Below are 25,572 nucleotides of genomic sequence, written 5' to 3' on the forward strand. Positions count from 1 at the left end.
TCCATCCATTCCTTCACTCATCCATTCGTTCACAAAGGTTCATCAAGGAGGCCGTGGCAACCCACTCCAGTGTCCTTGCCTGGAGAATCCCATGGGCTGAGAAGCCTGGCAGGCTAGAGTCCCCGGGTGGCAGAGTCAGACACGACTGAAGCGACTGAGCACACAAGCCCGCAGATGTCAGTCAGGACAGCAGCAAACGAGATAGACATGGTGGTGCCCACAAGAGCGCACTCTACTAGAGGAAGTAAATGACAAACAAATAAGAACCCATCAGAGGAGCAGGGCATTTTTTAAGCTGATGTGATAGGGAACAACTGATCTCAAGGGCTTAAGGAGGACTTCTCTGGAGAGGTGACATTAGGGCTGAAAACCAAAGGATGAGATGGAGCTGCCACGGGAAGAGGGTTCCAAGCAGAAGGCAGTGCATGTGCAAAGGCCCTGGGGTGAGGAACTGGCGTGTTGGAGAAGCTGGAGCAGGGAGGAAGAAGGGGAGAGTTGTGGGAGGCGAGGTCAGAGAGGCGGGCAGGGTGGGGAGCGGACCAGGCAGGCCCTGATGCAAGCGTGAGCCTGGATTGCATCCTCAGGTCAGCGGGCAGCTGTGGGAGAAGTTTAAGTAGGGGAGGGGCCAGAGTGGGATCAGCTTGCTGTACAACATGCAGGGCCTGCTCAGTTCTCATGAGAGGTGAAGTTAGCATCCAGACGGCTGAAGACCCCGATGATGATGACCTTGCCCGTCTGTAGAACCCTTTCCCACTGGGGAGTCAGAGCTTGGCTCTACCACTCCCTGGCTCTGTGACCTCAGGCCTCAGTTTCCTCTCCCGTGAAACAAAAATAACAGGTAGGTTCTTCCTTTGAAATGGGGACGGGGCTCCCCCCAACTCACATGGAGAGGATGGTCTAAATCCCCATACACTGACACAGCACACGTTTCCTGAGCACCCATTATATGGAGTGAGAATCTGCAGGATGGACCTGCCAGCAGAACTTTGAAGGGGACGCTCAGTCCTCCTGAGGGCTCTGGAGCATCAGTGCCTGAGTTCAGATCCCAGCTGTGCCCCTGAGAAGCTGTGTGCCGGACTTCCCTGGAGGCTCAGTGGATAGGAATCTGCCTACCAATGAAGGGGACATGGGTTCGATCCCTGGTCCAGGAAGATCCAACATGCCACAGAGCAATAAAGCCCGTGCCACAAATACTGAGCCTGTGTGCCTAGAACCTGTGCTCCATGACAAGAGAAGCCGCTGCAATGAGAAGCCTGTGCCCTGCAACAAAGAGTAGCCCCCACTAACCCCAACCAGAGAAAGCCAGTGCACAGCAGTGAAGACCCAGCACAACCAAAAATAAATATTATAAATAAGAGGGTTCCTTAAAAAATGAAGAAGCTGTGTGCCTTGGGCAAATGTCTTGACCTTTCTGAGCCTCGGTTTCCTCATCTATAAAATAAAGTTAATAATAGTAATAGATACCTCGTGAGGTTGTTGGAAGGATTAAATTGGTTAACATCTATTATACATTGGGCTCAGCAGGTAAAGAGCCCACCTGCAATGCAGGAGACACAGGAGATGTGGGTTCAATCCCTGGGTCAGGAAGATCCCCTAGAAGAGGAAATGGCAACCCACTCCAGTATTCTCGCCTGAGAAACTCCTGTGAACAGAGGAGCCTGGGGGCTACAACCCACAGCGTCGCAAAGAGTCGGACATGACTAAGCGACTAAGCAAGCAGTTGTATGTCATCCATTTCTTAAATTCTTCTTTAAGCAAGCTCCTCACCCGCTTTGCCCCCCACCAACTTCCCAACGCTGGATTTCTCAGCTCAGTCACCGCCCAACACATCCAGTCTCACCTCTAGACTGTTTCCTCCCAGCAGCAGGAGGGATCCTTTCAGTCACGTTCCTCAGAGAAGCCCCTCAGTGCCACTGTGGCTCCCAACTGCCCCCAGGCCAGGGCACCTCAAGCAGACAGTGCGTGATCCCGGCCACCTCTCATCCCACCCTCATCTTCCCATCATGCCCCTAGCCTGAGCAACTTCCAGTCCTCTGAGTGTCCTGCCTCCGGCCCTTTGCACACGCTGTGCCTTTTGCTGGGATGTCCTTCCTTCCAGTATTCTGCAGGAACTAACTCTTCCTCCTATGGGAAGGCACCTGGGGCTCCCAAGGGCTGCACCTCCTGCTCTCCCATCACAGCACCTGTTGAGGGACATGTCAGCTAGACTGGAGGACGCTGTCAGCCGGAACCCAGTCTGGGGCCTCTCTCTTCTGCGAGGCCGGAAGGCTCTCTGTGAAGGGGGTCATGGCAAATGCAGTGAGTGTTTGAGGTGACTGAGGTGGCTGACCTGAGCCAAGTTGAGCTGAGGGGAGTTAAATCAAGTTTCGACAAGGTGAGTTGAGGAAATGAGGTGAAGTTGAGCTGAGTTGAGCATTAAATTGAGTTGAATTGACTTGAGTGAATTGAAGTGGGTGAAACTGAAGTAAATTAAACTGAGTTGAGCTGCGAGAAACTGAACTGAGTTGAGGTAAGCAGAGTTAAGTTAGGATGCATTGAGTTAAATTCAAGTGGGTTTTAAACGGAATTGAAGAGCATAGAGCTGATGTTCAGTTCAGTTCAGTTCAGTCGCTCAGTCGTGTCCGACTCTCCGTGACCCCATATGCTGAGTCAAAATGAATTGAGATGAGAGGCATTAAACTGTGTGAGTTTAGACTGCAGTGAGTGTTGTTGAATTGAGTTGAGGAGTTCAGTCAAATCAAGTGCAGATGAGTTTTAAACTGAATTGAGTTAAACCAAAGTTAATCAACTCTTTTTAATTGCTGCCCCTAACAGCATTTGTATGGACTTCCCCGATGGCTCAGAGGGTAAAGAATCTATCTGTAATGCAGGAGACACAGGAGACTCACGTTCGAAATCTGGGTCGTGAAGATTCCCTGGAGGAGGAAATGTCAAGCCATTTCAATATTCTCGCCTGAAAAATCCTATGGACAGAAGAGTCTGGCAGGCTACAGTCCATGGGGTCTCAAAGAGTTGGACATGACTGAGTGCCTAAGCATGCTTTCATGCATGCAAGGAGCATATTTAGACAGTTTTTTTTCCTTAATTACCTTCCTGTGAAGTTTTGATGCCTGTCTTCTAATCTACTATTGTATATCTGTTTATTTTTTTTGTATGCATATCTGTGCTTTAGACATAAAAACAGTAAGAGATTTTCACCCCACAAGAATCAATTTCCACCCTCTTGAGGGCAGTATCGTCCCCACCACTGACACCCCATTGCCCTTGAGAATGTTAAGTTAGGCTGAGCTGAAGTGAACACAATTGCAGTTCTTGGAAGGGCTCTATCTTGTCTTCCTGAAGGTAGAAGATTCTGGGACAAGGGTTGAGACTCCTGCAAGACTGAGGCAGAGGCCAGGCCAACCTCAGTCCCAACTCCCCTTCTGCCCTGCCTAGTTCCCTTCAGCCCATTCCCTCACCTGTGTAAAAGAAGGAAAAGGAAGCACTCGGCCCTGAAGCAGGGATGAACTCGAAGTGTTGAGCTTAGCTAAGGGAGGCCCATGTGACTGGAGAAGTGAGGAGGAGCTGGCTCAGGGGTGGTGAGGTTCTTGTGGGACATGGGGATAATTGTGGCTTTTATCCTAAGGCAATGGGGAGCCATGGAAGATTCTGAGCAGGAGAGGGACATGACCTGCCTGGAACTAGAGTCTCTGGATAGAGGCAGAATGGACTCCCTCCGGGTCCAGGATGATGCATCTGATTGGCCAAGACCAGTCACATGTCCATGCTCTAGCTGCAAGGGAAGCTGGAAACCTAGCTTCATATTCCTAGCATCCTTTGTGGAAAGTAGAATCTGCTCATAGAGTTGGGAATTCTCCAAACATCAGAAAGAGATTCAGATTCTGGACAGTTGAAAAAAGTGGCCCAAAGTGACTAATAGTAACAAAATAAATAAATAGAGTTCTATGAGGCTGGTTGGGTGGGAGGTGAAAGGTCAGGCTAAACCTGGTAGGAGCTGCCCCGGTCCCAAGACCCTGAGCCTGCCCTCATATACGCAAAGCTGCTTCCTGGTCCCCAACCTGGGACAAGGACCCTGGGAACACACTGCTGGATCTCAGAATCTTGGGCCAAGAGTTGCTACTTTCACTGTTTTATTTAACTTTTAAAGGCTGTTCCATCTGTAGCAATGGTGGCCCTACGGGGCCCAGAGGGACATGTACCAGTAATGTGTGCTCCCAGGGACATCCCCGCTTACAAAAAGACAGGCTCCAGAGCTGAGCAGACTGAGGGTCCAATCTCTGGCTAACAACTTTACCTACCTGAGTCTCAGTTTCCTCACTGAGAGAGCGGGAGGAACATCCCACCTCACAAGGGAAGTCACCTCCCACCCGGGATGTCACAATGGTCTCACACTGGTCATCGGGCACACAAAGATCCCAATTTCATTCCCCCGACCACGCACCTACTAAGTGCCAAGTGCCACACTGGACATCTCACACCTCTAGTCCTAAGCCCCACAGCAAGGCACAGAGGCAGGGCGGGGACTCAGACCCAGGGCTGCGGGACACCGCATCTGCACTACCAAGTCTGTGCTTCAGCTGTGTGCCTGGCCCTGCTCTAGACACTTAATCTGTGTCGGCTCACTTAGTCCTCGCCACCCTCTATGAGTGGAATGCTATGATTATTATCTCACTTTCTAAATGAGGCTCAGAGAGAGATGTGAACTTGACCACGTTCACCCACTGGGAAAGGAGGCAGAGAGGAGATTAAAGCCCAGCTGAGCTGACCCCAACAACCAGCCCTTCATCTCCCCTCTGCACACCTGGCTCAACACACATCTCCACGAAGCATCTCCAAACCCAGTCTCCCCCCGCCACCACCACCCGGCTTGCCCCCATCACTGCACACCCACTGGCACTCAGTTTGGCTTCTCCCTGTAGTTGTTTGCCATGACTGTGAGCGCCATCGTTCCTAGAATTTTTCCCTTGACATCCCTCCTCCACCCCAGGTCCCCACCACCCTTCCCCCCCACCCCGCACTGGGGGCCATGGACCAGCCAGAGCCCCACCTGCTCCATAATGATTAATGAAACCCCAAACTGTGACCTGCACTCTTGGTCCAAGCCTCGTGCCTAGTGATCTCAGCTGGCGTGGTGAGGGTGGGAGGGATGAGGAAGCAGTGGGAACATTCATGGGATGAAGGGGTCTCCCCGCCCCACCCGCCACTCCCTGAGAGGACCTTTGGCAATCAGACAAGGCATGGGTTTACCAAGAAAAGGAGGAAGAAGAAAATGCAGGCAGAAGGCAAGAAGCGCATGGCATGGGTGAATCAACACCCAGTGGGCGGTGGGTGCCTGGATACCAGACTCTGTGGAGCGGCTGACCAAAGACGGGGTCCACAGCCCAGGAGGAGGGCCAAAGTCAAAAGATCCAAGCAGAGAGAGGAGGGGCCCACGAGCTCTGAGCACCGCGTGCGGCTGTTATCCACTCAGACCTCCGTAACTCCACCCAGCAGCCCTGCAAGGCAGGTATCCACACCCCCATAGCAAGACACGGAAGATCAGAAAGGTAAAGCGACTTGCCCCAGGTCACACAGCATCTAAGTGGTGGAGCTGAGACGCAACCAATGTTGATGGCTCAGAAAAGGAGTGAAAACAAAAGCCTTCGTCGTCATACCTAGATTCCAGTGTGGGCTCCCCTGCTTGTGACTGTGTGGCTTTGGGCATGTCACACCTCCTCTCTAGGTCTCGCCTTCTCAGCACAATGGACAGGGCAACACCCCAATCTCATTCATGGTCGGGTGACATCTGTGAGCCAGCACAGAGTCTGTCTCAAATCAGAGACAGGTACCATGGGGCTGGTGGTGTGCACCCTATTTGAATGCCCCCATTACCAAGGAGCCCAGTCCCTTACAGAAGTGATTTTCCCCTTAAAACTTCTTATTTTGAACTAAATAAAACCTGCCTTTCCAGGACCATCCCAGGCTGGCTGTGGAGCCCTCACTACCCTCCGCTCCTCCTTTGACAAAATGGAACGAGACTGCTGACCTTGCAGAGAGGGCTCAGTCACTTGATAAGCATTTACTGGGCTCCTACTGTGTGCCAAGCCTTGCTCTTGGCACGAGGGGCGCAGAAGTAAACAAGACCAAGAAAGTCTCTGATGTCACGGGGCTGGTGTTCTATGGAGAAGAGACAGACGCTAACCCTAGGAGCCCTCAGGAAATACAACCACTGGATCAGTATTCATTGGGGAAATCTAAAGACAAGAAGCGTCCAAACAACAGAGAACATTTCGAATTTATTATTCTGATCACCCAATTTTTAAATGACGTCACTGTATGAATGAGATGATATTCCTTCTTGGCTCAGAACCTTTCCATGGCTCCCACTGACTTCAGGATCAAGTCTAGACGCTGTACATACAGCCGATAGGGTTCCAAATGATCCGGCCCCTGTGGACCTCTCTGATTTTACCCCCTTGCTCACTCCACTCAAGCCACACCAGGCTTCTCACTGCTCCTGGAATGTGCCAAGCTCTTTCAGTTCTCAGGGCTGCCGAGAGCAGCAAGCTGTCCCCTCCACCTGAGGCTCTGCCTCTCCTTCTCCAACTGGCCGACTCTTCCTCCAACAGTTGCCATCCTGCACCCCAGGGAGACGCATCTGAGTCCAGTCTTGCTTCTGTGTTTGGCTCACTTGGCCTCCCTCCCGCTGCCTCTACGAAAATCCACGCAAAACGGAAAGAAAAATAGCCGGGAAAGAGCCTGAGTCATTTGTTTACAGGCTAATTAATTACTAAGCTCAAAAACTTGATTTCCATTCTTCCTTCTTTCCCCCTCTCTGCCCTTTGAGAATGTTTGGAATCCACATTGTTTCCCAACGCAAAAGTATGTCAAGTTTATTTTTAGCAAACGCACATGATGGCTGGGACTGTTATTCATCCCCCCGCGTCAGTAGGGAGCCACTCCACAGAGCATGCGGGCAGCTGAATGCTCTTCACTTATGGCTCCTGGGAGGCCAGCAGGTCTGCCATAGGCTTGATGGCCCTGAGCTCAGTGAGACCCGAGTGGGGTCCAGGACTCAGGGGCTGGGGATAGACATTCCCGGCTGCAGTTTCTCCTCCTGACCAGGGCTGGTGCTGTGGTGCCAGGGTGGGAGGAGCGATGTCTCCCAAGCTGGCTGAGCAAATGCCTTTTTCCTGGACTAGCAGTGGGGTAAATTGTGTATTCCGGTGACCTATCCCTCCACTTTTTGTCTTTTGGAAGGGAGTGGGAGAAGTGTGATTGATTGAGCTTTGGCTCCGTCAGGATGGACAAGCCCTCCGATTCTGTCTAGCTGATACTCCTGTACCTTCTTTGCCCACCACACACCCTCACTCACACCCTCCACGCCCACCAGCCGACCCTGTCACCCTCTCCTGCTCTCTGAGACCCCAGACTGGAAGGTAGGGGTGGCCTTGTCGTGGGAACTCTTCCAAGGGTTTCCTTCCAAGATGGCTGCTTCCACTTCCTGCCCCAAGATGGAGTCCAGCAACTATGAAAAATCTATTTCCAGCTACTTCAAAGGAATAAGAAAGGACCTGTCTCCAACAGATACCATTACCCAGCAATAAAGATGACATTATGGCCATGGAGAGCAGAAGACTGCTACCTCTAGAAGGCAGGATGATATCTATTACACTCTCGCTGTATGTGTCCCTGGGCCTGGCATACAGTAGGCATTCAGTAAAGACTTAGTAAAGGATTGTGACCTGAGTTCTGGGCTCACAGTGCAATATTAGTTAAGTCACATGCTCTTTCTGAGCCTCAGTGTCCCATCTCACAAATGGGTGACTGACCTCTAACCCTACAGGTGGGGTCGCAAACTCAGCTGCCCACAAGAATCAAGCAGGGACACAAAAGTGAAACAGGTTGGGGGAGGCTGTGGCCAGGTCAGGCCCTTGGCACCATTCGTTCCTCGGCTCCAACACACAGCACTTAGGAACCCAGGGTTCTTGGATCCTGTCGTTTCTCAAGGGAAGCCAGAAGTCTGGATGTTTCTGTGCAATATCCTTAATTTTCAGGGTTGGCAACTCATTTTAACTTTCAGCAAAAGCACTGCATGGGCCAAACCCAATGTGCCTCGAGGCCAAGCAGGCCCACGGGCCACCAGCTTGAGCCCTTGGTGGTTAGCGCTCGTGGTTCAGGAGGCCTTGAACAGGCCTGTCCCGCCCAAGCCTGGGACAGGGGTTTGGGATGGAGGAGGCGGTGGAAGCCTCGCCCCGTGTGGGAGTAGCTATTATCCCAGCTTATGGGAGGGCTGGGCTGGACTCGTTGGTGCTGGGGCTGTGGGCATTGCCTGCAGAGCTCTGCCTTCCACTTAATTAAGGAAGCCGATAATAATCTAGGTGGAGCGTGGAGATAGGTCGAGAATGAGTTAGCAAACTACAGTCAGTTGATTGTATCTATTGTAAAAAGCCCAGATATAATATCAGATTAGTACACTTTGTGTGCCGTTTATAACACCGTGTCATTATGGGATGTGTTATAATTAAGGCCCCAGCGGGCCCCCTTCTCTCCCTGACTTTGCAGGTCCAGGCACCGTGTCTCCGCTTAACTCCTTCCTGGCCAGTGGGCTCTGCCCGCGGGGTTTGTAACGCAAATCTGGATCAGCCAGGCCCTGACACATCCCACAGGGTGCCAGACTCCTTGCTGGGCACTGGGGGGCAGCGGGAGAAACAAGGCAGCTGTGGGTCTGCCCAAGGCTGGGGGAGGAGGGCTGAGAGTAGATATGGACAAGAACAAAACAAGTCAAGTTCACAGTGAGAGCTGTCAGGGAGCTGGGGAGGGGGCCTGGGGGAGTCGGGCAGTCAAGGGACCATCTGACAGTCAGGCCAGGGAAGCATCTCCAAATACATGCTGAAGAGGGCAAAGCCTGTTCACTGGCCCTGGTGAGGTTCACTGAGGCGTAATCTAGGCAGACATAGCCCTTCCTGTCCACCCATGCCCTGATTCAGCAAAACTTTGTGGCGCACCTACTGTGTGCCAGGAGCTTCCCAGGTGGCTCAGTGGTCAACAGTCTGCCCGCCAACGCAGGAGATGCAGGAGACGCAGTTTCGATTCCTGAATCGGGAAGATGCCCTGGGGGAGAAAAGGGCAACCCACCCTGGTATTCTTGCCTGGAGAAGGAGGACAACAAGAGACCTGGACAGAGGAGCCTGGTGGGCTCCAGTCCATGGGGTCACAAAGAGTCAGACACGACTGAGCATGCGCACACACCCGCTATGGGCCAGGCCTGGGCTGAGCACCAGGGAAGGACTGGGAACAGAACAGACAACAGTCCCTGCCCTGAGGAAGGAGACACATATTAAACAAATAAACATATAATATGATGGCGAGTCAGGAAGAAAGAAGGGCTGAGGGTGACACTGGAGGTGACACTTCAGCAGGGTAGCCAGGGAAGGCGTCCTGGAGGCAGTGACACTGAGATGAGATCTGAACGATGTGCAGGATCCAGCTATGCGACAGAGCTGGGGGAAGAGCATTCCAGACACATGGAACAGCAAGTGCAAAGCCCTGGGGTTAGACCACACCTGGTGTGTTGGAGAGATCTCAAGGAGGCAATTGGACTGGAGAAAAGTGAGCTAGGAAGAGAGAGTGGTGATGAGGAGGCCAGAAAGGCAATGGGGCCAGACGAGGCAGGGCCCTGTAGGCCTTGGGAAGACTTTGGCTTGTGTTCTGGACGTGAGCCACAGAGGGTTCTAAGCAGAAGGACAAGATCTGATTTATGATCCACCTAGATTTAGCAGGATCCTTTGGGCTGTGTGGAGAATGGCGAGATCAGCAGGGAGGTGCTTGAATCCAGGTGTGGAAGTGAAAGGGGGCAACCTGGTTGGGTCTGGATGTATTTCAAGGGTAGGGCTGACAGAATCTCCTACCAACTATTGGATGTGGGACAAGAGATGAATTGAGTGACCCCAAGGTTTGAGCCTGAGCACCTGGAAGGGTGGAGCCATCATTTCCTGAGAGTGGAGAGCAGTGGCCCAGTGCCCAGGTCTGCCCTCTGCCCACTCCCTGAAAGCCCCCTGCTGACTCCCAGCCCACCCCAGCCTCTGCTGGGTCAGGGCACGGAGGGAGAGAGTGAGAACTCGGCTCCACCCAGGCCTCCAGGCAGGAAAGGGGCACCCAGGGCCTGGCCGCAGGGTGACACAACACTTAATAATTTTGCCGCTGAGAGTTTTGCAATGGGCACTCTTTATCGACTGCTAAAGCGAGTGGGATTTTGCAACCATCCCAACGGGTGATACGGCTAATCCCAGGCCAAAGGGACACGGGACCAAGCCACGGGCATCTCCTTGACCCACAGGGACTGACGCTCCAACAGGCCATCAGGGCTGAGCCATCATGGCGCCATGAAGGGCTGGCAGCGAGCTCTGGCCTCTGGATCATGAGATTCCAATCTCAGCTCATCCACTTGGCCAGGGACCTTGGGCAAGTCACTGCCCCTCTCTGGACCTCAGTTCTTCCTCTGTAAAAAGGAGAGCAATTAAAGGGATTGTTTTCAAATTACTTTAAAACTATTACCCAACCCACCATTTAACCTTTATTGAACATTGACTGTGTACCGGGACCGTGCTTAGGCGCTTTCTCTACGTCTACATTTAACCCACCTGTCTTTTAAATCTTTTAAACCGCCGCTTTACTATTTTACAAATGGGGAAACTGAGGCTGGGAGAGAGGGGGTGCCTGCCCCCAGGTCAGCCGGCCTGTGAGGAGCAGGGGCTCAGACCCAGGCCTGTCTGAGTCCAAACCCCAGTTCTGTCTTAGGAACTGCGGGTCTCTGAGGCTGTTTTCTCATCTGCACACTGCTGCTGCTGCTGCTAAGTCGTGTCAGTCGTGTCCGACTCTGTGCGACACCATAGACAGCAGCCCACCAGGCTCCCCCGTCCCTGGGATTTTCCAGGCAAGAACACTGGAGTGGGTTGCCATTTCCTTCTCCAATGCATGAAAGTGAAAAGTGAAAGTGAAGTCGCTCAGTCGTGTCTGACTCATAGCGACCACATGGAGTGCAGCCTACCAGGCTCCTCCATCCATGGGATTTTCCAGGCAAGAGTACTGGAGTGGGGTGCCATTGGCTTCTCCCATCTGCACACTAGGAAGTACAAAATGAATAGAATCAAGCAGTGTCACCCTCAGAAGGTTGGTGTCCAGTACTTGGGCCGCCCTGAGAACACAGGGGCCATTGGCATTATCACCACGATTGCTGCTGCCGGCCAGCATCACCCCTCAGGGTGCCCAGCAGTGGGATGCCCCTCCTCCCTGCTCCATTCAGCCCTGCAGGGCACAGACAGGGCACAGGCTTTAAAATCTCGGCCAAGATCCCTCCTGCCCTCTTGCTGTGACCCTGGCACATCCGCCTTGTCCCCTGGGGCAACAATTCCCAACCATTCCAGGCCATCTACAGGCCAAAGGAGGCCACTGAGGCAATGATAATCCTGGTATGCTGGGCCTGCCAAGCAGTCTATGGAAAGGGGTCGTTTATCCCATCCAGCAGAGCAGGACACCAAGGCTCAGGCTGGCACATGACTGGCCCAGGACACAGTCCAAGGAGAAGGGGGCAGAGATGCAGAAGCCTTCCTGCGAAGGTTCTGTCCATCTCTCTACCCTTCTGTGTCTCCCTGCCCTTCTCTTTCCTCTGTCTCTGCCTCTCCCCATGTCTCTGTCTCTCTGTCTCTCCCCATGTCTCTGTCTCTCTGTCTCTCTGTCTCTCCCAAATGTCTCTGTCTCTCTGTCTCTCCCCATGTCTCTCTGTCTCTCCCCCATGTCTCTCTGTCTCTGTCTCTCCCCCATGTCTCTGTGTCTCTCCCCATGTCTCTCTGTCTCTCCCCCATGTCTCTCTGTCTCTCCCCCATGTCTCTGTCTCTCTGTCTCTCCCCATGTCTCTCTGTCTCTCCCCCATGTCTCTGTGTCTCTGTCTTTCCCCCATGTCTCTCTGTCTCTCCCCCATGTCTCTCTGTCTCTGTCTCTCCCCCATGTCTCTCTGTCTCTGTGTCTCTGTCTTTCCCCCATGTCTCCCCCTCGCCATCATTTCTCTCGGGCCCTCCCTCAGTATCTCTGGCCCAGGCTCCCTCTTGCCTACATTCCCTCTGGGCCCGCCCACCTCCGCTCCATTCTTGGCTCTATCAATATTTACCAAGGGGAAGGCATCTGGCCACCTAATTTGCCTGATACCCTCACCCAGCCATGCCTTCCCTCTCACAGCCACCACCCAAGGGTTCCCTAAAGAGGGAAGGCAGGGTGGGGGCCCACAGCCCCAGTGATGCTCAAAATGACCCCAGTTCAGGGTCCGCAGCTCTGGCCCCAGACCTGGCCCCAGCTGGATCCTCTCTTACAAGACAAGGGCAGACTCTACCCACAGTGCCCTGGGGGGTGAATGCTGATTGGCCCAAGCCACACGTGGCCCTCTCTCTCCCCTTGCATTGATTGGTTGAGGTTAGACATGGAGTGTATCTGTGGCCAGTGAGATGGGGAATTCTGCCAAGGGACTTCTGGGAACAGTTTCTTCATTCTTAAGAGGACGTATGAAGGCCTTTGCCTACCTTGACCATAGCCACGTGAGGAAGAGATGGCTGGAGCTTTGGCAGCCATCATGGAGCTATAAGGAACTGGGCTGAGAAGAGAGGACAGAACCACCGTGATGCCCAGCCCACCCCAACCTCCAGCTCACCAAACCATTTTTCATTCACTCATTTGACAAATGTTTATGGTACACCTAGTGTGTGTCAAGCCCCGTGATGGGCACTGGGAATACAGCAGGAAACTGAACTGACACGGTTCCTGCCTTGCATTCCGGAGTAGGGAAACGACCTCCATTGACTCATCGGCTGAGCAAGTGTAACCATATGGCCATGATGATGGCTGCAAGGAGAGATCCACGGAGATGAGACCAGCGGCGGGTGGGAGTGGGGGGGCGCTCGAGCAGACAGCGTGAGAGGGACAGTGGCAGAGGCCTGCCGGAAATGCCAGGCAGCACCTTCGGGTCGTGATTAGGAGGTTAGCCCTGATTCTGAGGGCAGTGGGAACCACGGAGACTGGTGAGCAAAGCTGCTGCCCGGGGATCCTGCTTACGTGTCCTGAGGCTCCTTCGGGCAGCACGTGGCGAGGAGGTGTAGGGGTGAGACAGGAGCAGGAGGGCAATCGTCCAGGCCTGAATGTGCTGGGGTGGGAAACCCTGAGCAGTGGCGACCGGAAAAGGCAGGACTTCAGGAGGTGGTAGGAACGGTCCTTATTGATTGCTTCCCACCATCAGGCACGGTTCCAAGCGCCTCACAGACAGTATCCCATGTAAGCACATCCCTGTGAAGTGAAACTCTTACGGTCCCTGCTTCACAAGGAGGAAACTGAGGCCATCGTGGGATCAGTGCCCAAGAAATAGCTCAGGCCCTCACTTGCCAGCACTTTCAGCCCCCAAGTCAGTGGGCCCAGGACACTGTAAACCTCGGTCATCCAGGGTTCCTTTGGGCCGTCAGTCACCCTGGACTCTCCCCACCCCCACAGGGGACACATGGGAATCTCGTCATGTGTCACCCCTTTCCTATTTCAGTCTCCTTGAGAAGTCACTTCTATCACATCCAAGGTCTCCCAGCCACAGGCCCCGTTTCCACCGCGCCCCTCACTCTCTTCTACGGGGCAGGACCCCACCCCCTGTGACTCGGCAACCCAGGGGTGGGCAGGCACTTGCCCGAGGCCACCCAGCACCTCCTTGGTGCAGGTGCCTACAGCTGAGGTGAGGCCACCAGGGCCTGCGCTGTTATCTGCGGCCAGAGGCCAGAGGCCCAGTGGGATACCTGGGGCCCCTGATACAGTGGCCTGTGGTCCCAGCCCTCTCAATGTCAGGCAGGCCAGGCACAGCCCAGAGATAACCAGGACCGGATTCTGGCCAGTGATTCATTACAACATCACAGCCAGGGCCGCCCCACAGCTGTGAAGACTCAGAGGCAGGGTCTTCTGAGGCTGGGACTGCAGGAGGGGCGGGGGTGGTGCAGGGAAACCCAGGGGTTTCTCCCAGATCCCTTCCTAGGAGGAATACAGACAGCAGAAAATGTCCAGGCCGCTTCTTGATGGTCACTGGCTGGCTCACGGCGGGACACAGTGGTGACCAAGCAGAGCTGGTGCCTGTCCTCAGAAAGCTGACCCTTGCCTGGAGGAAGCAGGCATCAAAGCTGGAGTCCCATTAAAAGGAAGGAATAAGAGGGACTCCCCTGGTGTTCCCATAGTTAACACTCCATGTTTCCAATGCAGAGGGTGTGGGTTCAATCCCTGGTCAGGGAAATAAGATCCCATACACCGTGTGGCTCTGCCAAAAAAGTTAAAAAAAAAAAAAAGAAGAAGAAAAGGAAGGAGAGGCCTTCTAGTGAGGTGACTTTGAGCTGAGGGCTGAAGCATACTTAGGACAGAGCTCTGGGAAGAGGAAGAGAATCCTGGGAGCATATGCAAAGGTCCTGCGGTGGGCCCAGAGTGAAAGGTAAAAGCACAGAAAGGGAGGGTCAGGGTGATGAGGCAGGACCAGAAACAGATCAACAGTCTCCTCTAGGCCAAGGTGAGGGGCTGAGATTTTAGTTTATGGGCCACTGGGAGCCATGGAAGGCTGCAATCAGGGCTTAGGATAGATGTGCTCAGATTGGGAGCCCAGGGCATCAGACCTCAGGACGGCCTACGGGGGGGCGGGCGGGGGCCTGAGCAACTTCAGGTTCTCAGACCTGGGGCTCCAGACGTCTGGAGCCCTCCTCGGTCCAATATTCAGGGCTCTGGCAGCCTGCAGGCAGAGGCCCAATGGAGCCATCCCAGGGACCCATGGCCCCCTGCCTGCCTGACCCCACCTGGATCTCCCAGAGAACATTCCATGCAGCGATTATCTCAGTTTTGAACACTAATTAGCCCAGTTTCACCTCAGGCCTCCCCAGCTCTGCTCTGAGAGGGCCCCGTGGAGAGGCAGCCTCCAGGTACAAGGTCCCAAGGGGAGGCTGGAGGGGCAAGAGAAGGGGCCCCCAGAGCCAGTTCCTAGGAACACGCAGAACTGCAACTGCAACCCCAAGGTGTGGAAACAGCCCAGCTGGCTATGCCTGCAGCAGGCTCCGCCCCGTGCCCACACCGTCCCGCCCCCAAGCTCCCTGTACCTCCGGCGGCCCCAGGCTCCTGGCCGCCCCCACTCCTGCCCCGAGGTCTCCACTGTGTCTCTCCTGCCATCTCTGGTTCGTCCCCTCTCTGAGCTGCACTTGGCTGTGTGTGTGTGTGTGTGCACGTGTGCGCGTGTGTGCGTGCGCGCGTGTGTGTGTGCGCGCGCATGTCTGTGTGCACGCCCGTGTGTGTGTCTCTCCTGCTCTCTGTCCTCTCTCTGTGTCTCTCCCCGTCTCCTTGCCCTCGAGCCCCAGCTTAAAGCCCAGGCACTCTCCCCTTCCCCGCTGGTCAAGCCCCGGGTTGAGGGGAGCCCTTCGGGTCCCAGCCCTTCAGGGGCGCAGGGTGGGAGTGGGTGACTCTGCGAGGCCCCAGGCAGAGCAGTGAAGGCCGTGTCTGCACGGACTGCTCCAACCCTGCCGGTTTTTCCAGCTCAGCTCCGCCCTGCACCGGGGCCACCCCCTCCCCAGGGACCCACCCTCCGCGCCAAGTGGGGCCTGACCCGGAGCGTCCTGGAAAACAGAAGGGGAGGCAGGATCAGCTCGCCTGGGCCCTCCGGCCAGCCCAGGCTAGGGCTGGAAACTCACAACCCTATAAGCGCGTGGGGGAAACTGAGACTCAGAGAGGGCTTAGGGCCGCACAGCTGAATACGGTCAGACTTTGAACCTGGGACCCAGGAAGGGATGCAGATATAAACAAAGGTTCCCCTCTGGCTCCTGGACCCCGGGTCTCCTTCCCCAGAGGTCACCCCGGTCCCAGTTTCTTAGGTATCCTTCCAGAATCATCCAGGCATATCCACATGTCTCTTCTTTTATGAATGTTTTAACACAAGTGGTGGAACAACAGACGCTGCTCTGCACCTGCTTTTTCACTTAACCGTATCTTGGAGGTCTTGTCTTATCAAAGCCTTCTTCGTTATTTCTAACGCCTGTTGTGTCCTCCAGGGAGTAGACCAGCCCCAACTAACTTGCCCAGCCCCACTAATGGACATCCTGGTTGTTTCCAGTCCTTTCACATCCTCCCAACACACACGTGCATCCATACAGGTTCACACACTCGCTGGACTGCTGACCTGTAGGATCCAACTGTCTAGGAAGGTGGCAGTCACTGCAACTCAGGGATAAGCTCAGAAACCATCACAGTTGCAGACTTCTGGATGTTCCAAAGCACCCGAAGTGGGAGCTTGGGTGAAGGACCCTAGAATCTGCGTATTTAGCAAACACCTCCCAGAGAAGAGGGACTCATCGAGCTGAGAGGCTGTGGCAAAATAGTGGACTGTCCAGCTATGTTTCCAGCTCACAGGGCCCGGGGAGACACCCAGGCCTCCATCTCAGAGTCTCCCTTTTGTTCTATTCATGTGAGGCTCTGGAAACATTGGTGGGGGTGGTAAAAAGGACTCTGCACAGTGAAACATAAGCAATAATGAAGCTGAAAAAAATCAGTAAAAGGGGAAACCGAGGCAAAGAGAGGCAATTGGACAAGGCTGAGATTCCACAGTCCCTGGTGTTGATATGCAGCCAGGCTGAACTTGAACCGTGGTCTCCAAACTCTTAGGCCACGAGTTTTCTGTTGCATGCCACACACCCTGGTCCAATCTCCTGTCCGTTAGCCAGCACTGGTCCACCCACCCACCCAGTGATCTGCCTACCAGCCCACCCCTCCTCCTCCTGTTCACTGTTCACATCATTACACAGCCCACCCTACCCATCCAAATCCATCCATCCATCTAGCTAGCTAGCTCCCTGTCCACAGACCCTCATCCAACTACCCACTCCCAACCTCCATGCAGGATTCGGAGCACCTACCAAGCGCCAGGTGCCATCCTAAGTGCTGGGAGCCCAGGATCCACAAGACAGACCGATTCCTGCCCCAGGATCTCAGCGCCTTCAGAAGAGAGTGACCACAGATAGAGAATCACACACATCCAGACCCTGAACGGGGTCCTGGCTGTGAAGACCATGCAGAGGGGTGGAAGGGAGCATGTGGAGGGTCAGGGAAGTCCTCTTTGGGTGAGGACCCTCTCCAGTGAGGGTTAAGTCAGGAGTAGGCATGAACCTGGGGGAGAGGGGAGGGAAAGGCATTTGTCAACGAGGCAGCAGCTTGGGCCGGGAGCAAGAGACAGAGGAGCAGCAAGCTGGGGGCTGGAGGAGCGGCTCTTTGAAGAGGAGGGAGGGTGGGAGTTGAGGAGGGCTGAGGCGTAGGTGTGAGCAAGGACATGCTAGCCAGGGAGGACACAGCTGATGGGAGACCCAGCTACGGGGCGTGCGAAGAGGGATGCTGAGAGGACTGGGAGGCCTCGGGTAGGAGCCACAGAGCAGAGACCACCAGCCAGGAATCAGACTCCCAGGAAGCCATACAGAAGAGGCCCCAGGGAGCCACGAGGTGCCTCGGGGGACACGGTCTGCTTCCTGCCTCTCCCCGCAGGAGAACCAGTCCCCACGCGCACACCCAGTCACAGCACCGCCAGCACCCCCATCAGCTCCCAGCTCCCTGCCAGCCCCGGCCTGGTCCCTCCTCCCACTCACCAGCCACTCCTGCCCCACTGGGGGGGTCTTCCCCTGCCTCCCCCCCAGCCAGTTCATCAGGGGGCACCAAGCCTTCCGTAAGGGGCCCCCTCGGGTCTCACCCAACCTGCAAGGACTCCATTAAAGCTTAGCAGGTCACTCCATTCAAAGCCTCCACAGTACTGTGACGCTACTTATTGAGTGCCTACTGTGTACAGGCCTGGACTCAGCACTCCCCACCGTTCTTTCCTTCAGTCTCTCCTCTCCCTGGCTGCCACCGCCCATAACCGCGGGGGCAGAAATCGAACCAGCCCCTCGGCTCAGAATGCCGCCTCTCCACGACTGCATCCACACCCCGCCTTCCAGCGCCTCTCCTGCTTCTCCCCCAACTCCCAGCAGCCCCCACAGGGGAGGCCTGACCCCACCGCAGGGCCTCTGCACATGCCCGTCCCTGTCCCACTCTCCCTCCTCCTTCAGGTCTTTGCTTAAATACAGCCTCTCTCACTGAGGCCCTTCCTGACCTCTGTAGTTAAATGCAACATCACACGCGCGCACACACACACACACACACACACCAGCATTCCTTCTCTCCTTTTTTAATCAAAGTTTTTTTTTAATTATTATTATTATTTTTTTAATTATTTTGGCCACACTGCAAGGCTTTCAGGATCTTAGTGCCATGTGGACTCAACCAGGGATCAAACCCAGGCCCTTGGCAATGGAAGTGTGGAGTCTCAGACCCTGGACCACCTGAGAATTCCCTCTCCTTCCTCTTCTTCAGACTTCCCTGATGGCTCAGGAAATGTGGGAGACCTGGGTTCGACCCCTGGGTCGGGAAGTTCCCCTGGAGGAGGGCATGGCAAACCACTCCAGTGTTCTTGCCTGGAGAGTCCACATGGACAGAGGAGCCTGGAGGGCTGCAGGCTCTTCTTTATTTTTCTTCACAGCCCTTGCCATCTGATGGGCTGTATCTCCCACCATGAGGATGCAAACGCCGTGAAGACATGGTTTGGGGCTGTCTTGTTTCCTGCTGTACTCGGGGGCTTAGCCCAGGAATGTGCTCATTCCTGGGACACATCCTTGAGAGTCTTCTGTGTGCCAGACGCGGGGTCACAGACCCAGCAGAGAACAATCAGGAAATGTGGAAAGTGGCATCAGAGGCTCTGGGTCCAAGACTTCCCAGTTGTGGGACCGCTGAAGAATACTGGAGGCTCAGCTGATCTCAGAGACTGGTGCCCCCAGCACCCAGCGCCACCCCATCAGCTCCTCCAAGGACCGCATGACACCACAGTGTTATTCTTCGCCGGAAAATGCTATGCTCAGTTACCAGATGGTCTGTGCTTTCACAGCTCTCACAACAGATGCCAGTTAACCAAAAGCCGCCTCGACGGGGCCCTCAGTGACCCAGAACTAGGTTTTGCTGTTGTTTGTTTTTTCCCTTTGTTTCCGTGAGTTCATCTACCAGCCATTTACTTACTGGGCACCAAGTATGTGGCTATCGTGGAGGATCGTGGATGCTCCACTGACAGATGAAACTAATACACGGGGACTTGGCAACAGACAGATGGGCTAGAAACTGCGGAGGAGGTGGGAAGCCACCAGAAGACACGCCCACAGAGTGGGCTCTGGGTGGACGAGGTTGGTGAAGATGTGCCATCTCTCTTGAACCCAGGTTATACTTCCATAAAAGGTTTACCTTTTAAAACGTATAACAGGAGAAAAGGAAGGAAGGAAAAATCACTTTGTGAAAGTGTAAGTCGCTAAATGTGTCTGACTCTTTGTGACCCCATGGACTATAGCCTGCCAGGCTCCTCTGTCCATGGAATCCTCCAGACAAGAATCTCGGAGTGGGTAGCCATTCCCATTTTACGGGGATCTTCCCAACCCAGGGACTGAACCTGGGTCTCCTGCATTAAAGGCAGATTCTTTACCGTCTGAGCCACCACGGAAGCCCAAAAAGTGACAGTGTTAGTCTCTCAGCTGTGTCTAACTCTGCGACCCCATGGACTGCAGCCTGCCAGGCTCCTCTGTCCGTGGAATAAAAGGCACATTGTTGCACACCTTTTTTTTTTGGCCACACCACACAGCATGCAGGATCTTAGTTCCCCAACCAGGGATAGAACTCACACCTCCTGCAGTGGAAGCAGAGATTATTAACCAGTGGACTGCCAGGGAAGTCCACATTGGCACACAGATTGAAGTAACGCATAGATCAAGGTCTGGAAGTTTGCACCCTCAAATCATAAAACCCTCCAAGGAGGGTGAGGAAGGGATTGGCCCTGGGGCAGGTGAACCTCATCAGAAATGTTTTCATGTCTTAAGAGAATGAATGTGTGTCTTACTAGCATCATTTGAAATAAAAGGCAAAGAGGTCACTCAGGGCATCAATGAGCAACTTGTATCTATTAAGCACCTACTGTGTGCTCCAGGAGCACATGGCTAGCCCCATCAAGCCCTAATCTTCCTGAGTTTCACCTTAGCTCAGCCACTGATTGCAGCTTGGAACCGGAACACGGAGTTCCCCTCCTGTCTCCCTGTAGCCCTGCACAAAGTACTTCTTCCTACTTCCCAGGTGAGGAAAACTGAGGTCAGCAAGGTTAGTGATGGTGACGCCTACACTCAAAGAATGTTCCTGAACGTCTAAGGAGAAGCTCAGGTGAAAGTGCTCAGTGACCTTGCTGGACACCACAAGCCCGGCTCCATGAAAATGAGGAGACCCGGGTTCTGAAACCACTAAGACTCTCAGGACGAAACAGCAGAGTGTTAAACCAAGTACAGGGCCCTCCCGAGCACAGGGCCCTGAGCGCCTGCCCGGGAGGCAGGCTGGTGAAGCCCCTGCTGGTCTCGCCTCAGCTTCCCAAGAACTTTCTCAAAACTCAGAGTGATTCATCCACTTGCACAGAGTGAAGTAAGTCAGAAAGCGCAAAACAAATACTGCGTATTAACGCTTATATAAGGAATCTAGAAAAACGGTACTGATGAACCTATCTGCAGGGCGGGAATAGAGACGCTGACATAGAGAACAGGCTTGTGGACACATCAGGGGAAGCAGAGGGTGGGACAAATTGAGAGGGTGGCATTGAAATATATATATATTACCATACAGAAAATAGAGCTGCTGGGAAGTTACTATATAACAGTGCTCCCTGGTAGCTCAGCTGGTAAAGACTCCGCCTGCAATGCAGGAGACCCCAGTTTGATTCCTGGGTCGGGAAGATCTGCTGGAGAAGGGATAGGTTGCCCACTCCGGTATTCTTCAGCTTCCCTGGTGGCTCCGACGGTAAAGAATCCACTTGCAATGTGAGAGACGTGGGCTCGATTCCTGGGTGGGGAAGATCCCCTGGAGGAGGGCATGGCAACCCACTCCAGTGTTCTTGCCTGGAGAATCCCCTGACAGGCTGCAGTCCATGGGGTCTCAGAGAGTCAGACACGACTGAGCCACTAAGCACAGTGACAACCTCATGGGCGGGATGGAGGCAGGATGCGGTGGGTGGCAGGGAAGGGGTGCATGTACATTTTTGGCTGATGGACGTTGTTGTAAGGCAGAAACCAACACAGCACAGTAAAGCAACTATCCTCCAATTAAGAATAAATTTTTTTAAAAACCTGAGTGGGAAATAAGTGAGTTTTCTGAGTAATCTTCAGGCAGGCTGAATCAGGCTGCTTTCTCTAGAACTTTCCATCCCATGCCAGCTGCCTTACCACGCTGGTGTTCCTAGGCCTAAGGGCAACACGGACTCCCTCCTTCTTGCAAGTAGCAATAACACCACCACCAACTGCGGCTTAGGATTGGGTGCTTGGGACGAGACCTGCACCCATGGAACTCCTCGAGTCTGCTCGTCGGTGCTACATTAGCTGGATGCTCTCATGGGCAGGCTCTGGGAGTGGAAACTGAGACACAAAGTGGGCGGCCGCTCGGCCCAGGATGCACCAGCAGATGGGGGCAGAGCTGGGATTGGCACCGGAGCCCACACGCTGGCTCGGGAAGGAAGGCAAAGGCTGGCGGGACACGGGAGGAGGTTGGCAGGGCCGCCCCGGGCCAGAGAACCAGGCTCCTGGGATGGGAGTTGCAGGCGGGGCCGCCCTCTGCCCCACTGCCTCCCCTCCACACTTGGAACCCTGAGCCTGAGCTCTGGGCTGGAACAGCCTTTGCCAGGCAGAGGTTTCATCATCCCCCGCCAGGCCCCCAGGGAGCCTGTGGGAGCCCAGCAGGGCTGTCCAGCCCGCTGAGTCCAGGCCAGAGCACTGGGTAAGGAGCACACTCCAGGGTCCTCCAGACCCGGGTTCAAACCCTGCCTCTGCCACACCCAACAGGCAAGGTCGTCTCCACCTCTGAGCTCTTGGGGATTTTTTTGGTTGTTGTTTTTCCTTTTGAACCTCAAGGACCACAAAGGCCAGCTTATCTGAGAGGATTCCTCAGTTCAAAGTGTTGTCCTCATTGTCCATGCAAGGCTCCTCTCTGGTTTCTTTTTTATTCCCTTTAACCCCACTCTCCACTCCCTGCCCACCTCACTCTCCTATGTCTGATATATGTCTTTAATTATTTATTCTTTTAGTTTTATTTTGAGTTTAACTTACGTAGGATAACGTGCATTTTTTCTCATGTGCAGAAAAGGAACTTCTCTCAACAAACTTTTGTCAGTGAATTTTTATCTCAGCGCCTATTTATTTATGTATAAATGCATGTGACCACCAGCCAGATCAAGACATAGACCTTTTGCAGTACCCGGGAAGGCTGATCCGTGCCCCTTTTCAGACGATACCTCTGCCCACAAAAGGAACCAATATTTTGACTTCTAGATGTGTCTGACCAACCCTCGAACTTCGTATCGGAGGAATCCCACACAGTACGTGGGCTTCTGTGTCTGCTTTGTTTCCCTTCATAAGATTCTTTTAAGATTCATCCATAACATGCATGAATCGACAGCTCACTCCATACCATTGCTAAATAACATTCCGTTTAGAGGTGGATTACAATTTGTTGCTCTTCTCACTTGCTAAAAAACATCTGAGTTGTCTTCAGTCTGGGGCTCCTATAAACAAAACTGCTGGGAATATGCTTACAGGTCTTTTCTGGACATGTATTTTCATTTCTCCTGGGTATACTGAAGGTCAGCTGTTTATATTTGTTTTTAAACTTATTTTGGTGTAACCTTTCAACTCATAAAAAATGACAAGAGTTACAGGGACTTTTCAGTCAAGCTATAACATCCTTCACCAGATTGTTTATATTTTGTCCCACTTACTTTATCACTTCCCCTCTATTTATATTTCTCTCTTATCCTGAGTTATTTGAGAGCCAGATGTAGACATTGTTGTTTAGTCACTAAGTCGTGTCCGACTCTTTCGTGACCCCCTGGATTGTAGCCCACCAGGCCCCTCTGTCCATGGGATTCTCCAGGCAAGAACACTGGAGTGGGTTGCCATTTCCTCCTCCAGGGGATCTTCCCGACCCAGGGATGGAACCCGCATCTCCTACGTCTTCTGCATTGGCAGGAGGATCCTTTACCACTGCGCTGCCGGAGAAACCCAGTTGTAGACATGAAGTCCTTTCACTCCTAAACCCTCAGCCATATCTCCTAAGCCTCTCCCCTCTGCCCAGCCCTCCGTTGCACACGCAGAACTACTACCAGACTCAGGACACACATCAGTGCAGCATTACTATCAAATCCACACACCAGCTCAATACGCTATAATCACCCTCAGAGAAGTCTTTATGGTTCTTTTTCTGGTGCAGAATGATTCCTAGCTTCCCTCAGTTGTATGCTGGCTCTCTCATAGTTCCTCAGCTTCTCTGGGACGCTCTCGTCCTGCTTTTGAGGATGACAGGCTAGCTGTTTTGTAATACGCCCTTCACTCTGGATTTGCTCGATGCGCCCTCCTTGTTAGATTCGGGTTACGCATCTTTGCAGGGAGATAATAGAAGTGATGCTGTATTCTTCCTGTGTGTCCTGTTAAGCAGCACACAGCCGTGATTTGTCCTATTGCTGGAACATAAAGATAATAAAAGTTCCCACCTCCTAGAGGTATTAAAAGGATTAAATGAGACACAACCTAAGGCCTGATTTTGTAATTATTATCTCTCCTGCCATTGGAGGGAGGACCAGACATGGCCTAGAAGAACAAACACAGGGCTATCCCCACCCAGACCTGTCTCCTGGGCTCTAATCCTCACCTTACCTCCTAGAACTTGCAACCAAGATACACAGAGAGATGGGAGTACCCAGGAGCCCGGAATTCTAGTCAGACCAGACTGGAGGCCCCTTTGTGCTGGTTCAGCCTGATCCCCTGAGGGATGGGACCCAAGGCCCTGAGCGTGCAGAGGACTTCTCCAATGTCATACGGCAAGCCAGTGGGGACTCAGCCCAGCCTCTGCACCCTCCACACCAGGGGCTTTAACCCTGGGTGGTTTTGCCACCACCCCCAAGGGACACTGGGCAATCTCTGGAGAGATTTTTGGTTGTCACAGTTGGGGGCAGGGATGCTACTAGGCATCTAGTGGGTGGAGGCCAGGGATGCTGCAATACCCAAGACAGTGCCCCACAATAAAGAATGATCCCGCCTCACACGCCAATAGTGCCAAGGTTGAGAAACCCTGGTCCACACTCAACTCATGGCAGCAGGCATCGAGTGAGCCCTGGCCAACTTAGCTGCCTACTTTCTCCCAGGGCCCAACTGACCGCAAAGAAAGGGCAGTTTGGACCTTCAGCAATGTCTAGGGCTTAAAAAGAGGAGTCCCCATTGCACAAATGAAGGTTTGCTGCCTGAGTCTGATTTTCCCTGAGTTCACAGAGGTTCGAGCTTCCCAGGTGGCACTAGTGATAAAGAATCTGCCTGTCAATGCAGGAGATGCTAGAGACATGGGTTTGATCCCTGGGTCCAGAAAACCCCTGGAGAAGGAAATGGCAACCCACTCCAGTATTCTTGCCTGGAGAATGCCATGGACAGAGGAGCCTGGAGGGCTACAGTCATAGACTCACAAAAGAGTCGGACACAACTCAGCATCTGAGCAGCACGAGACTGCAGATGGGTGCTGTTGGAGAAGGTTTGAGGCTGTCACAGCCTCTGAGCAGCTGGTGGTGGGGGCTTACAGGACATCAGCCAGATTGTTAGGTGGGGCTGGTTACCCTGAGGTCATGTCATCATTCTGGGCTCTGAGTTTATAGACTCTGAGGCTCCAGGTGGCTCCAGTTGTTGGCAGAAAGAGACAACTAACCCTGGCATGTAGCAGGTTCTCAGGAAATGATTCGCTGGCAAAATCAGTTGTGATAATAACCGATCTTTATTGAACAGGTGCGATGTGCATTTTGCCCGTGTCATCTCATTTAATGTCATGCCTAGGTACTATTATTGCCACTCCCATTTTGCAGAAGAAAAGTCTGGGCACAGAGAAGTTAAGCCACTTGTCCAAAGTCACAAGCTGTTAAAAGAAACATAAATGGACGAACGGACGAAGGGAATACCCACCCATCTGGATGAGCACTTCTGCTTCAAAATGTTACCACATTGAAAGTCTGGTTACAACAGTTCTTGGCATCATAACAACCCCAGTTCAACACCCCTGATGCCCTGGTCCTCCCCCTCTCACTGCCTTGAGGGACTGTGTCCTCAGAACTGAGCCCGAGGTAGAGATTTATCCCACAAAGATCTGGCGACCCTAATTTAAGGGGACCCTTTTGTTTATCAGGGGCTTACTTTCCACCAAGCCTCATGCTACACAACAGTCAGGAGTGTGACAGACCCATCACACAGATGAGGAAACTGAGGCTTAGAAGGGGGAGGCCATTTATTCCAGGTCAAACATCTAAGTGGCAAACACCTAGTGACCCACTCCCACCTGACTCGTGAGCCCCACGGGGAGCCAGAAGAAGAAAGGGCAATAAGGAAAAACTGACAGCAGCAAGGGGGCCATGGGGCGGCAAACTCGGTTCAAACTCGCTTC

The 25,572-nt window shown here is 53.4% G+C and overlaps 1 long non-coding RNA gene across 1 annotated transcript; it reads right to left on the bottom strand.

The window, feature by feature from the left end:
- Nucleotides 1-5,915: 5,915 nt before the first annotated feature.
- Nucleotides 5,916-15,907, bottom strand: LOC129556077 (uncharacterized). The gene is made up of 3 exons (XR_008685916.2): nucleotides 15,129-15,907; nucleotides 13,081-13,308; nucleotides 5,916-10,480 (listed from the first exon to the last, which is right to left on the bottom strand). It is a non-coding gene; the product is annotated as an uncharacterized LOC129556077 (long non-coding RNA).
- Between the last annotated feature and the right edge of the window lie 9,665 nt (nucleotides 15,908-25,572).

Source organism: Moschus berezovskii, chromosome 15 (genome assembly GCF_049115385.1).
Source record: "Moschus berezovskii isolate FMDL1 chromosome 15, NW_MosBer_1.0, whole genome shotgun sequence".
Lineage (NCBI taxonomy): Eukaryota > Metazoa > Chordata > Mammalia > Artiodactyla > Moschidae > Moschus > Moschus berezovskii.